The sequence below is a fragment of the Schistocerca gregaria genome, chromosome 4 (genome assembly GCF_023897955.1).
Source record: "Schistocerca gregaria isolate iqSchGreg1 chromosome 4, iqSchGreg1.2, whole genome shotgun sequence".
NCBI classification, from domain to species: domain Eukaryota; kingdom Metazoa; phylum Arthropoda; class Insecta; order Orthoptera; family Acrididae; genus Schistocerca; species Schistocerca gregaria.
Genome location: NC_064923.1, coordinates 375367388 through 375382184, shown reverse-complemented (window position 1 = coordinate 375382184; position 14797 = coordinate 375367388). Strand labels below are relative to the sequence as shown.

The 14797-nt window shown below is 41.6% G+C and overlaps 1 protein-coding gene across 2 annotated transcripts in view; it reads left to right on the top strand.

The window, feature by feature from the left end:
• LOC126266694 (neural cell adhesion molecule 2) overlaps positions 1–14797 on the top strand; it is a 571136-nt gene that overhangs the window by 208404 nt on the left and 347935 nt on the right. The window lies entirely within an intron of this gene.

Sequence of the window (14797 nt, the reverse complement as noted above, 5' to 3'; positions counted from 1 at the left end):
GCAGGTGGCAGGGATGAAACACAGAGAGCGAAAGCTTATTTACAAGTTGTATAGAAACTCGACGGCGGTTATAAGTGTGCAGGAACATGAAAGGGAAGTGCTTGTGAATGGAATGACACAGGGTTAAGTCTATCTTGTCTGTTATTCAATCTGTACACTGTGCAAACAATAAGGAAAACCAAAGATAAATTTGGAGTAGGTAGAAGAAATAATGACTTTGAGATTTGCCGGTGGTATTGCAATTATGTCAGAGACAGCAAAGGACTTGAAAGAGCAGTTTAATGGAATGGAAAATATCTTGAATGAAGGATATAAGACGAACATCATCAAATTCAAACAAAGGATAATGGAATTTAGTCGATTTAATTTAGGCGGTCCTGAGGGAACTACATTAGGAAACGAGATACATAAAGCTGTAGATGCGTTTTCTATTGGGGCAGCTAAATAACTGATTAAAAATGGACGAAGTAGAGGAGATATAAAATGTAGGCTGGTAACGGCTAGGAAAATGTTTCTGAAACAGAGAAATTAGGTAAAATGGAATATAGATTTAAGTGTTAGGAAGTATTTTCTGAAATAATTTGTACGTGTGTAGCCGCGTATGGGAGTGAACCATGGGCGATAAACAGTTTATACGAGAGCAGATTAGAAGCTTTTGAATGTGGTGCTACAGAAGAATTCTGAAGATTAGGTGGGTAGGTCACGTAACAAATTAGGAGCCACTGAATACAACAGGAGAGAAAAGAAATTTATTGCACTACCTGATTAGGAGAGGGGATAGGTTGATAGGGCACTTCCTCAGACATGAATGGATCGCCAATGTAGAACTGGAGGGAAGTGTGTGTAGGGGCGGGTTTGGGGGTGGGGGCGTAGAAATGGTACAGAGAGACCAAGAGATGAATGCAGTAAGCAGAAGGAGAAGGCTGTTGGTTGCAGCAGTTATTCGAAGTTGGAGAGGCCTGCACAAGCCAGAGTAGCTTGGAGAGCAGCATCAGGTCAGTATCCGACTGTAGCGCACAACAACAACAACAACTACGAGAATTCCATTCAGATTAAGCAAAAGGGCCGCATTTATTTCAAATAAAAAACACTATGTGACAGGAAGTTGCGGATACAACAGAAAGAACTAACGTAAACCTTTGACTAGTTCGTAAACCCGTCCATACTTCAACACCATCTGTTTATCTAAAATGTTTTAATGGTATTGACTGGTGTGATGCAAACTTCATTCTGTCTTCAGATAAATAGCAGGAAAAGATTTTAAACGAACAGATGATGTTGAAGAAAACACAGTTTTTGACAATTTTCATATGACACAGAAATATAACCTTTACTTTGATTTTTCCCCCTCAGTTTGTAGTAGAACTTCTTGCCAGGAAGAGACTAGGATTTCGTTTTATCTTCTATAAACGGAATGAAAATGGGAGATGTAGAACGAAGATTTCTAAGAGTCTGAGATAGAGACTTTCACCTGTGCTGCTCAAAACCGAGGAGGCAACGACGAAAATAAGAGAACTGTTCAAGAGTGAGACTATAATTCACATTCAAAGTATACCAATGATAAAATTACCTGAAGACATTGATATCTTCAGTGAAAGTGAGGAAGAATTGAAGGATCTGTTGAATGGAATAAACAGTATAATGAACACACTGTCTTGTATAAAGGACAACCGCAGCCATAATCAGACATCTTCAGTAACAACGGATTGACAGCTCTTATAAATAAATTTCACAATTTAACATAGCTAACCAGATGATTTGGCTCGTAGGCTACGAAACTGGTCACTAAAGAAATTTTTTACAACAGCAGCCAAGTGGTTATTATTCCAGAAGTATAAAGGACATATACTGAAAGAATAAAAGCAAGAAAATCGAAAGTAATGACGAGTTGCAGCAATGGCATTAATAGTAAACTTAACATAAAAATTGAAAATCACGAAGTAGACGTACTGAGGGAATTAAGCCACCTTCGAAGTGAAGTAAAACATGATGGAAGAAGGAAGGTGGACATAAATGGAACTAGCAAAGGCAAAGAGGGCATTCAAGGTCAAAAGAAGTCTACTAGCATCAAACGTCTGCCTTAAGGTGAGGAGGAAATTTCTGGTAATGGAGTTCGGAGCACTGCATTGTATGGAAGTAAACTATGGAACGTAGGAAAATCAGAAATGGAGAGGATCGAAGGGTTTCAGAACTGGTGTTGTAGACTTATGTTGGAATTAGGTGGACTGATAAGATAAGTAAGGTGCAGGTCCCCACAAAAATGCCGAGGCTTCCAACGTGAGAAAAACAATAACAAGAAGAGAGGACAGAGGGTAGGAGGTTGAAAACTGTAGGTGAAAAGACAAGTAAGAATACATCCAGCAAAGAATCGAATAGAAGGCTTACCCTGAGATGCAGAGGAACTCGTGGACCGCATCAAACCAGCCAGAACACAAAAATGATGTTTACTAATTTAAAATTATCAAGGAAATCATACGAACTAGTAGGACTCATTTTAAGATTGTAATTATTTAGGTCATAGCGCTTCACTTCGTGCCCACATTTATTATAATATCCTTTAGCACATCCGCGTCTGAGGTTAAGTCTGAATAACGATGCACAGTATAAATTTAGTAGAAAAACTACGGAATGAATTTTATTTTTACGTTAATTATTACTATGAAAGAGGGATCGTAACATACCGATACAATATCTTTTGTTGTTTTCTGTGCAACCAACACGTTTGGAAACAAGTATCACAATCAGTTGTAGAATCAAAGAATAAATGCACATGCGCTTTGAGTTTTGCTTTATTTGAGACTAAGTGCTTAGCTTAGTCAATGGTTACTATTGTAGAGTACAATACGAGATTCTTAATGCGAGTTCCTCAGTCAGTCGCCGCAAGTAATGCGTTATTTAATTCTTGTGCTTTGCCTATAACGTGTGCGTTATGAGACACGTATATTTTGAAGCACTGAAGCTAGAGGTGCGCGATCTGGAATATTATTTTCTACTTACGGACGCTTTCTGATACGTTGACACTTATTTTTTTAGTACGTTTATAAGCTACTGTCCTCAATTAAGCTACCGAACAAAAGTTTGCAGCCGCGCGGGATTAGCCGAGCGGTCTTAGGCGCCACAGTCATGGACTGTGCGGCTGGTCCCGGCGGAGGTTCGAGTCCTCCCTCGGGCATGGGTGTGTGTGTGTGTGTTTGTCCTTACGATAATTTAGGTTAAGTAGTGTGTAAGCTTAGGGACTGATGACCTTAGCAGTTAAGTCCCATAAGATTTCACACACTTTGGACCTGAAGTTTTCACTCACCTGTGATAAAAACTACATGTTTTATTCCAGTGCATAAACACATTGCATAAACAATATAGACCAAGAAGATATATATTTTTTCTCTCTATCATTAAATAATCTACAATGTGGTCTAGATTTTAGCCTACTCGAAGTACCTATCCCATTGCCCTGAGAAGAGTTGCAAATATTCTTGGCATTCTGGAGATAAGATTTTGTAATGTTTTTGTAGGTACTGCAGTACATCACGTATGTAAGTTATTCCATAGATCTCGGCCTCAGTTTTCTGAGCTATCTGTCGGGTGCAGCCTATAAGAATTCAATGAGATTTAAGTTAGTTGACTGACTTGGCCAAATAAGATTCCTCAGTTCCCCACATTCCTGCTTTCTGTTCAATTCAGCAGCATATTTGCGATCATTGTCCCGCTGCAGAACGAATCCACAACGAATTAGTCTCTTGTCATATGGTATTTCAGTGCTGATCACTATCCTGTTACATCATTCCTTCTTCAACGTTAAATTCTCATCAGATCACAGACTTTAGCAGGCGCAAAACATTACCACACCATGACCGACATCCACACGCTTTACCGTTGGCGTCACACACAACTCTCCATACGTTCTCCATGAAGGTGACAAACGAACATTCGACGATGACTTTCAAAGGCTTCAAACTTAGATACGCCCATGAATAACAAATTGGATCATGGCTGCACGGTCTGGTTCTTATGTTTCTTTGCTCACTGAAATCCTTCCATGCATTATAAAGGCTTTTTGGCCGCTATGCCCACCAGTAAACTTTTCAGATCATACGCACGTTTAATAAACATATTATGTTTTAGAGAAAGGTCAGTGATCATCCACGATTACCTTAATCATATTTTTACTACTTTGGCCAGATGTCTGTTTCACTTTTAGTGTATAATATTATAGTGAGACTAACTGAGATACATTTATAATTCTAAAATTCGTGTACAGAACTTTTAACCAACATGTAGTTGTTCTTGCAGTGGTTGGCCCTTTACTGATTTTATTTATTGGTCAGCCACCCATATATAAAAGGAAATATTTTTTAAGTTCATTTTCTGGTAAATCCCGTTTTGTCTAATTTGAGACTGTATTATAACTATATTTAAGCACAAGAGGACACGAAAGGTCATTTAGATATGCACGCTCCCATGTGTGGTATTTACCATCCATTTCAATATGTTAATGAACAGCCAATGTCCGTGTTGTCATTTGCAGGAATTCTTTCAAGTCCATGGACCACTGCCACAAGAAGATTGCTTATAAGCAATTATTTTCAGCATTTATTTCATGTTCTGCCAGACTGCTGGTAACCATGTCCCGACAACAAACCTAGATCGATTTGTCAGACAGAACTGTACTTTACTACTTAAGCGAAACATGTGTGCTGCTGTACTATGACAGTAATCACTGGACAGTTATGCTTCATCAGCATGTTTACGTAAAAATAAAATATGAAGCACAATAAAATTATCACTATTAAAATTTCTGAGGGGTGAAATACAGGAAGTGAAAGGTTATATACAAATTGTACTACAAGCTGGCTGCGATTCTGATTCAAAAGGTGTAAGAGCTGTGGGGTTATTTATGTTTCCTCCCTCACTGCCGGACATCTTCCAGTGTAAGGGTTTCTTTGGTCCTGTTCCGAGACAAATGCCAATGCTGAAATAATACTGCATAGAATCATTACTACAAGAATGAATAACACAGAAAATTGTGACTGAAAACTCAGCCTTCAATTAAAAACATTTCTTCCAGCAAAATACAATGTATCCAGTTACAATAACTATATACTTAAAAAGGCTGAACTATTCTATAAATAATCTAAATACTGTCAGCTAAATAAGTACACATTTAAGCAGAAATATGTGTCCTTAAGTGCCACCGCATTTCCATAGAACCTAATAATCGCTAGGACACGTGGTACTCCTGAGGCACGTCCTTCATGTCTTCATGCTCCTCTAACAATGAACCAGAAATTCTATGTTTTTGACCAGTTGATATATCCACTGTATCTGTTACATTCGAACTTGGCCAGTGGGAGAGTACTGGTACCCATCCACATGTCAGATATCTTTGCTACCCGCAACATCTCAGACTGGCACTTGCACCTTATGTCCTTATTTATTTGTTGTTTTCCCTTACACTATACTTAAAATTGAGTTTTTTTATACATAAGACATACGTCTCTCTTAATTATCTGACTACCTTTAGCTGTTTTTGTTGTCAACAATTAAGTTAGAAGGGCTACTGCATACATGGTTTTAATGTTTAGTAATTCACGATCCTGAAACTACGGCACCCTACAGCTTACCGCTCGTAAGAAACGTCCGTTAAACTTTCTCTGGGAGCGGTGCAGGATCAGTGGCTTGCCTGCCACCCAAAGAACACTTCCATCAAGTGCCGCTGGTCACTAAGCCTCTTAAAAACTCTGCTGAACCTCAGCTCGTAAAGTGAAGTAGTAGTTGAGACGGAATGGAAACACGATTGTGGCCTACACTCGATGTCAGGGAGCACCTTGAAACCAATATCACTATCATCATCACCACCACCATAGTCATAATCACGGACATCACCATTATTTCTTAATGGGCGTCGTGTGCCTCTTTTACTGACCACAATACGTTACCTGGAAGAGTAGCTGATAGTTTTCATCTCTAAACGATTATAATGAAATTTCATTCTTTTATTAAACACGAGTCCGTCGGGGAACTAGTCACAAGCACATTTAGCTTCAATGCGATCTTTTCTCTGATTTCATTTCCTGCCTCCCATCTGTTTTCTCCCACCTCTTGCTCTGCATCCAACAGCGCCGGATAAATCCGTGACGACGTAATTAATACTGTTCGAGAGCTCGGGAAGGGGTTGGGGGCGGTAACAATAGGCTTTTCGCTTCCTCTTCCGGGCAGTAGGTAGGAGGTCCCCGGGTGCTAATACGAGGCGGTGCTGTCGGGATCCCAGAGGTACAATACGCCGCCAGCTTACACACGGCTGCTAATTAGCATACTGAGGGGCGGCTAGCAGGCGACCGGCCGCGTTGCTGCGCTGCCTATATCCCGGCCGGGACGCGCCTTTTCCCTGCGCAGGCGGCAACCCAACGCGCAGTACGGCGTGCTTTTTGCCGCAGAGCCGCTCTCGCAGGCGCTCATTAAACACCCCGCGCTGCTGGCCGGGCACGCTTTATGACAGTGCCTTTACAAGGGACGGCTTGTATGCTCTCCTTTTTTTACATTTACTCGGTTATTTTTGTTTCCTTTTAATCTGCTATGGCTTTTTTTCTCCCTCCTTCCTTCTTTGCATGCTCGCACTTTATTCGAGCAGAAGGATTCCGCGTCCAGCCTTGGAGGCGGAAGCAAATTTAGAACAAATTGTCAGCTAAAACTGCACTTTACCACTTATTCAGCGAGGCATGCGTGTTGTTACACTACATCGGGAAATACTGGACAGTTACTATGTAGTTTAACGTCAGCTTTTACATGTAAATAAAATATGGAATACTGAAAAAGCGTCACTCTTTGAAATTCTGAAGGTAGTAGGTATAAACTACAGGGAGCGAAAGGTAATCCAGAACTTCTATAGGAACTAGGTTGCAATAACAGGAGTCAAAGGACTTGAAAGAGAGGTAGTAGATAAGAAAGGCAGGAGATACTGTTGTATCAATGATTTTAGTGAATCTCCATACTGAGCAAAAGTCTTCAATGTTCACTTTATCGGAAAAGATATTCAATATATTGTAGTGCCTGCGTCTTTAGGAAAAACGTTGCAGCATCTATAACTGTTACGAAAGACATGGAAGGTTTTCACAGTTACAAAAACGAACGACCGTCACCTGTATAAGGAAATAACAACAATGGAAATTTGTGCCGGATCGGGACTCGAACCCAGATTTCTGCCATTTATGCTAGCGGTTGTCTTAATCGCTTTGGTTATCCGTACACTATCACACAGTCAGACCCAAACTTCCATAAGTCATTGTTCCTATGTCATAAGCCGTCTCGTACACACATTATGCAATTCCCGTAGAGGAGAGGACATTTTAATTGAAAATCGCTGCCTGATATAGGCGGATGAATACGATGTTGCAGAGCCTGTGTTGCTAAGAATAACGATGCAATGTTCTTTCGGACATTTATGCATGATGATGGTTAGTACTTGCAAAAGAGAATACATTTCATGTGTTTCATAATGGCTGTAGTCGCTACAGTGCCTTTCCTTCACACATGGTTGCATATCAGAAGGAACATCACATCGTTCTTCTTAACAACGCTCAGCAATATCTTATTTATTTGCCGATACAAGGCAGCGACTTTCGATTAAAATGTCCTCTTTTGTATGGGAATTACATAATGTATGAGTACAGGTTGTGAGGCAGAAACTACGTCAAATGGAAGTTTGGGTCTGGCAGTGATCGCGCACGGTGAGCTAAGGCCAGTTAAGGCTACCGGTCGCGTTAAGCGAGAAATATGGTTTCAGGTCCCGATCTGGAACAAATTTTCTTTGTCCTCGTTCACTTATACAGCTAACAGTTGTCCGTATTCGGAACTCCGTATAAATTTCAGGAGCAGATGGTGTCCTGAAACGTAGTTAGCCGCGCGGTCTGCGGCGCCTTGCCGCGGTTCGGGCGGCTCCCTTCGTCTGAGGTTCGAGACCTCCCTCGGGCATAGGTGTGTGTATTGTCCTTGGCATAAGTCAGTTTAAGTTAGAGTAGGTAGTGCGTAAGCTTAGGGACCAATGACCTCTGCAGTTTGGTCACACAAGATCTTACCACAAATTTCCAAACGTGGTTGTAACTATCAACAAAAGTAAATTATGCGAGTAGCAATGAATCAAAGTAGGTGAGGTGAGATACAGTGAATTATATTATGGAATGAGACACTAAAAGTAGCAGACAGGTTTTTTTTTTCAATTTAGGCAGCAAAATATACAGATGATGGTGGTCGAAGCAGAGAGCATATAAAGACTGGCAACAAAACCATTTCTGAAGAAGACAGATTTGTGAACATCAAATAGAAATTTATGTGTTAGAAAGTCCTTCGTGAAGGTATTTCTATGGAGTATAGCCTGGTACGGGCCCGCCCGGTTGGCCGTGCGGTCTAACGCACTGCTGTAAGGGCGGGAAGGAGCACCTGGTCCCCGGCACGAATCCGCCCGGCAGATTTGTGTCGAGGTCCGGTGAACCGGCCCGTCTGTGGGTGGTTTTTAGGCGGTTTTTCATCTGCCTCGGCGAATGCGGGCTGGTTCCCCTTATTCCGCCTCAGTTACACTATGTCGGCGATTGCTGCGCAAACAAGTTCTCCACGTACGCGTGCGCCACCATTACTCTACCACGCAAACATAGGAGTTACACTCGTCTGGTGTGAGACGTTCCCTGGGGGTCCACCGGGGCCGAACCGCACAATAACCCTGGGTTCGGTCTGGGGCGGAGGAGGAGTGAAGTGGACTGCGGTAGTCGTCGTGGGGATGTGGACCACTGCGGCTGCGGCGGGGACGGAACCTCTCCGTCGTTTCTAGGTCGCCGGTTACCATACAATACAATTAGCCTTGTACGAAAGTGAAACGTGAACGGTAAACAACTCAGACAAGAACAGAATGGAAGTGCGTAAAATGTATGGCTCCAAAGGAGTTCTGAAGGTTAGATGAGTACATCTGACAAACAAAGAGGAGGCAATGGACATAACGGGAGTTTATGGCACAGCTTATCTAAAGGATCGATTCGGTTGGTAGAATATATTTGAGATGCCAAGGATTGGTTAATTTGATAATGTGGAACATACAGTAGTTGAAGACAGGGGCTTGAGTCCAGTAGGATGGAAGCTGAGCAGAGGCGAACTAGATTGCAAAGGATAGCTTCCGTGGAGGGCGGATTGAAGACAACGGCACAAGAGACGACTGTAAAAGAATTGTGATCATGTAACTCGGCCTTATGCAAAACATGCAATGGTTTTCCCTCCTGTTTATCACCCAGCCATGTTCTGGCACTTGTGGATCATGCTCCGCGGGTCTCACTTTAGTTCTCTAAAAATAAGGTACATATTTCTGAATTTGCGAAAGCTATTATTTTATACCTGAAACTGTAACATGTTCGTCTATTTTTGTTGCCGTTGTTTACCTCACCTCAGTGTCATTTGAGTCTCAAATTTGACAGGTTTTTCATTCTTTGATACACATTTGGCCTGAAAAGTAACTACAGAATTGTGTAATACTGTACTCCTAACAGTTACATTTTCACGAAATGTTTTTCAACAGTAGTGTCTGTGCAGCAATTTCGTTTCATTTGCATTCAATGCAACACTGAAGTTCCAAAGACACTGGTAGAGGCATGCGTTTTCAAATACAAAGATATGTAAACAGGCAAAATACGGCGCTGGGTGCGGCAACGCCTATATACGACTACGTGTGTCTGGCGCAGTTGTTTGCCCGGTTACTGCTTCTACAATGGCTGGTTCTCAACATTTAAGTGAGTTTGAACGTGGTGCTACGGTCGGATTATGAGCCATGGGACACAGTATCTCTGAGGTAGCGATGAAGTGAGGATTTTCCCGATCGACGATTTCACGAGTGTACTGTGAACATCAGGAATCCGGTAAAACATCAAATCTCCGATATCGCTGTGACCAGAAAAATATCCTGAAAGAGCGGGACCAACGACGACTGAAGTCGTTCATCGTGACAGAGTTGCAATCCATCCACAAATTGCTGCAGATTCAATGCTGGTCCATCAGCGATAGTCAGAGTTCGAACCATTCAACAAAACATCAGCGATATGGGCTTTCGGGGCAGAAAGCCCATTCGTGTACCCACTATGACTGAATGACTCAAAGCTTTACGCCTCGACTGGGCCCGTCAGCACCGACATTGCTGACTGGAAACATGTCGCATATTCGAATGAGTCTCGTTTCAAATTGTATCGAGCGGATGGACGTGTACGGGTTCGGAGAGGACCTTATGAATGAATGGACCTGCATGTCAGAAAGGGACTATTCAACGTGGCGGAGGCTCTGGAATAGCCGTGCGCAGTTGGAGTGATAACGAACCCCTGATGTGTCTAAATACGACTCCGACAGGTGACACGTACGTAAGCTTATCACCTCGTCCATTCATGTCCATTGTGCATTCCGACGGGCTTGGGCAATTCCAGACCACACAAGTCCAGAATTGCTACAGAGTGGCTCCAGGAACACTTTACTGACTATAAACACATCCGATAGCCCCAAACTCCCCAGACTGAACGTGATTGAGCATATCGGGGATGCCTTGCAGCGTGCTGTTCGGAAGAGATCTCCATCCCTCGTCCTCCTGCGGATGTATGGACAGCCCTGCAGGGTTCATGATGTCAGTTCCACCTCGGCACTACTTCACACATTAGTCGAGTCCATGCCACATCGTGTTGCAACACTTCTGCGTGGTCGCGGAGGCCCTACATTATATTAGACTGGTTTACCATTTCTTTGGCTCTTCGGTGTATCTTGGCTTGTAACTAAAGAAGCTAAAATTATTTTTGGTCAGATACACCACAAATAAAATTTATTCTGCTACCAGCCTATAAACACAATTTAAAAGAAGTTTCTTAAGGCTCCAAAAGACGACTACTGTAAACACGCTAAATAAAAACGTTGCGATATGATACATATTCAGTCATTACTTGAAAATTTAGCAGTGCACAGCGGGTAAACATTGTGCAAATTGCAAAATAACGCCTTCTGGATCTCCTAAAACTTTCGTCCCTACTTGCATCATGAAACAGGCGTCCTTGAGCGGTTATGTTTGGCACATGGCGTTCTGGACACGTACAGAGACAAACAGCACTCTAGAGACATCAATACGGTGCCCTACGACCGACATACTCAAAATGCTTATCATAATTCTCGAGGTGATCTAATTAGAATTATTGGGCGTCTTGATTTCTGTAGCTCTACATCGCAGACATGGAAAGTGTACCGCCCAGATAGCCCAAGAAACCAAACAGAAGGAGATGCTGTACGTAGTAAGGGAGACTCATAGTCTCTACTCCCCTGACATTTACGGTACTCCTTGTCAGTTTGGTACGAACTTTACTGGATACTCCACCTGTACAGCTGACATGAAGGTGTTCTGAGTATGGTACTGCGTCATACTGTAGAAAACTGTTAGTCAACTAGTAATAGGTTTTTTACAATATGATGCCGTTTTCTTGCTGCTTCAATTCGGTATAAAATCTCGAGTTTTCGAGCCATCCACGGGATATATAAGACCATGACAACAGCAGTGAAGACAGTCATTTGCTCCTGATGGTGACGATGGAGGCTGTCGTCGAATGCTTAAGATTTTGTCCCGAATTTACGCTGCAAGAAAGCGAATGCCGTCGCGAAAGACTTTTACCCAGAAAACTTTTGTGTCAACTGACACTGGCCACGAGAGACTGCGCATTTGTATCCATTTGTTTAGTTGTGGAACGTTGTGCAGATACCAACGCCAAATTAAAAAGTCGAAATTGGGAAAATTTTCGATTTCTGAGTGCATTCACGCAAATTAAGGTAATACCATTTAATGATAATCTACATCTACATCTACATCTACATCCGTACTCCGCAAGCCACCTGACGGTGTGTGGCGGAGGGTACCCTGAGTACCTCTATCGGTTCTCCCTTCTATTCCAGTCTCGTATTGTACGTGGAAAGAAGGATTGTCGGTATGCTTCTGTGTGGGCTCTAATCTCTCTGATTTTATCCTCATGGTCTCTTCGCGAGATATACGTAGGAGGGAGCAATATACTGCTTGATAGTCAGATAATAAAAATCCTATACTGATACTCCCCTTATCAACGAAACCGTGAAGATCGGAATGTGCAGCAGCAACGTTATCTAGGACAGCCGTCATAATCTTAATAGTCGATTGAGATGATCTCACGAGGTTGAAAGACTACAGAGGAATTCGTGGTTTACATTTTAACAGGACGTAGCATAACGCCCTCCACAGACATCGACAGGGCCTCTTATAGCAGGCTGGAATGTCAGGAAGACGGAAAGGGGCTCACCACACACGGACTATTGCACTGAAAAGTCTCCCCCAGAGTTGTAGTGGAGGTAATCAACTACTGTTGACGAAAAAAATGGAGGTAATCATAGACAGCAGGGACTTTTATTCTAATTTAACGCGAAAAGAAAACCTATAACGTTTTATGGAGCAGTGTCGTAGAGGGAATCTTCGTTCCATTAGTCAAGAAGTCTGCGACAGGATTCCTGTTTATCACTTGAACTGATGATAGATAACTTAGGCGATAATTGTTTGACACATTGATTTACATGTATGAAATCTTGGCAGTGCATCTATTAATTAACGATAAAATATTTTAGCGGAATCATTCCTAAAAACCATCAACTTCTTTTATGCCCCCTTGGATATGAGATTATAGCGTCAATACTTATCCTCATCTTTTTTTAAATGCCTGGTAAATTCACTAAGATTTGTTACAGATTGGAGCGTAAAGAAAGAAAATTGCCCATACGAAAGCGATAACAAATTACTTGCAGTATGGTCCGTACTTTATTCCATTCTGTAATACTTAAAATCACAATAATAAATACTGTAACTGAAGCTTTCCAAACGGGCACTGAACAATCATCATTGATGAATTGCTTTGGCCAAGTTTAATTCAAATTCCACTCCAGGTTTCAGTCATCGTGCCGTCAACTTTAGGAGCCTTTTGATGTTTTCACATCGGGAAATCTACTTTTGGCAAGCATATGTGCCGTCTGTTTAACTGACGATGTAGCAGAACGGTTATGCCTCATTTTTTGCTAGTGAATAAATGAAATAGAAATCGCCCATAGGTCAAATAATTACCAAAGGTTGCATGAGAGTGAAACACAGTAGTTGCAATTCAGAGTACGTTACGCCAACAAATATAAAATGCTTCCACCACAACAGAATCAATAAAAAAATCTCTTTTTTTTAAATGTTAAAATCATAGCATTTAAAATTTTGTGCATGTAATTTTATGTTAATTGAAAGCTAATATGCATTTCATAAAACCTTTTATCCTTATAAAATGGTCCATGAATTGAAAACAAGTTACAAAACGCGTACGGTAAAAAAAGACAGGTAATACTAATGTAGAGGTTGTACTCCATATTCTCACAAAGAAAATTACTGACAAACGGAACCCGAGATCAGCTTTGAGATTTCTCTGTGCAACTGAAACAACATTATAATATTGAGTCGAAAAGCTACATTTATTGAACACTATACACCATTCATTTCCCACGTGAGTCACTTGAGTTATCCTTCATATTATATCTACAGTGTACGTGGTTACTGCTCTTCATTGCGTGGTTTTCTGTTTTAGTAACGTACGTACACAAATGTTTGCTTTTGTAAATTCTCAAACTTTCTTTTGCTCACTACTATTTGATGATGTATCGCGATTTTAAGTTTCTTGTTTAAGAAACAAGCTGTTTTGCATAGGCTTACGTTAATACCTGTTTCCAGCCTGTGGACAGATTTCAAAATTTTATTGAAAACACCGAGTGCGGGGTTTGGATATACTATTAATTACACTAACAGCTGCCGGCCGCGGTGGTCTCGCTGTTAAGGCGCTCAGTCCGGAGCCGCGTGACTGCTACGGTCGCAGGTTCGAATCCTGCCTCGGGCATGAATGTGTGTGATGTCCTTAGGTTAGTTAGGTTTAAGTAGTTCTTAGTTCTAGGGGGCTGATGACCACAGATGTTAAGTCCCATACTGCTCAGAGCCATTTGAACCATTTTTGAAATTACGTTCTCATATTGTCTCACTCAGAAAATATTTATTGGGGCTCATAATGCATTACAACGCCATTAAATAATAGCCCTACCAGTATCAGTTATTGCTTCTCCGTAGATTCGTATATTGTGAGAAAGCAATCACCAATCTGTTGGACAACCGTTCAGAACCATGGTCTCCATTCTACATGTCCGTATGCTGGCGATTATACAGTATGTTCATTTTAACTGAAGACATTGAAAAATATCGAAAGCTATAAATCGGATCAAAAATAGTTATAATTCCAATTTGTTTGTCTCGGAAGGGTACATGAAAATATATACACTCGATTCCGCAACCCACACCGTGCGTGGTTGGCAAGGGGTGGCTTTTAAATCCTCGATGGGAATTCCCGTCTTTATTACAGATTATGATTCTACGGCAAAATCTATGTACGTTTTGTCAGAGGGATTTTCTTTGTTTCACCACAGATGGGGCTGTAATCGGAGGAATAGAAATAGGTACACAAGCGTAATTTACGACATGCGACTCAATGGGAATATCCAATGCCACGTGGGACCCCACCTCCATGTTGTAAGAGAAGGACAGGTCAGTGTTTCATAACTTCTAATTGGAAACCCCATTCGCAACGTTATATTCCAACGATATAACGAACAGGGGACTATTCGACGAGCCAGTGTGGTAGTGGCTCAACGCGAACGCTACTGTAATTGCAAAAATGTTCAAAAGTGGCACCGCTATCTTCAAAAAAGT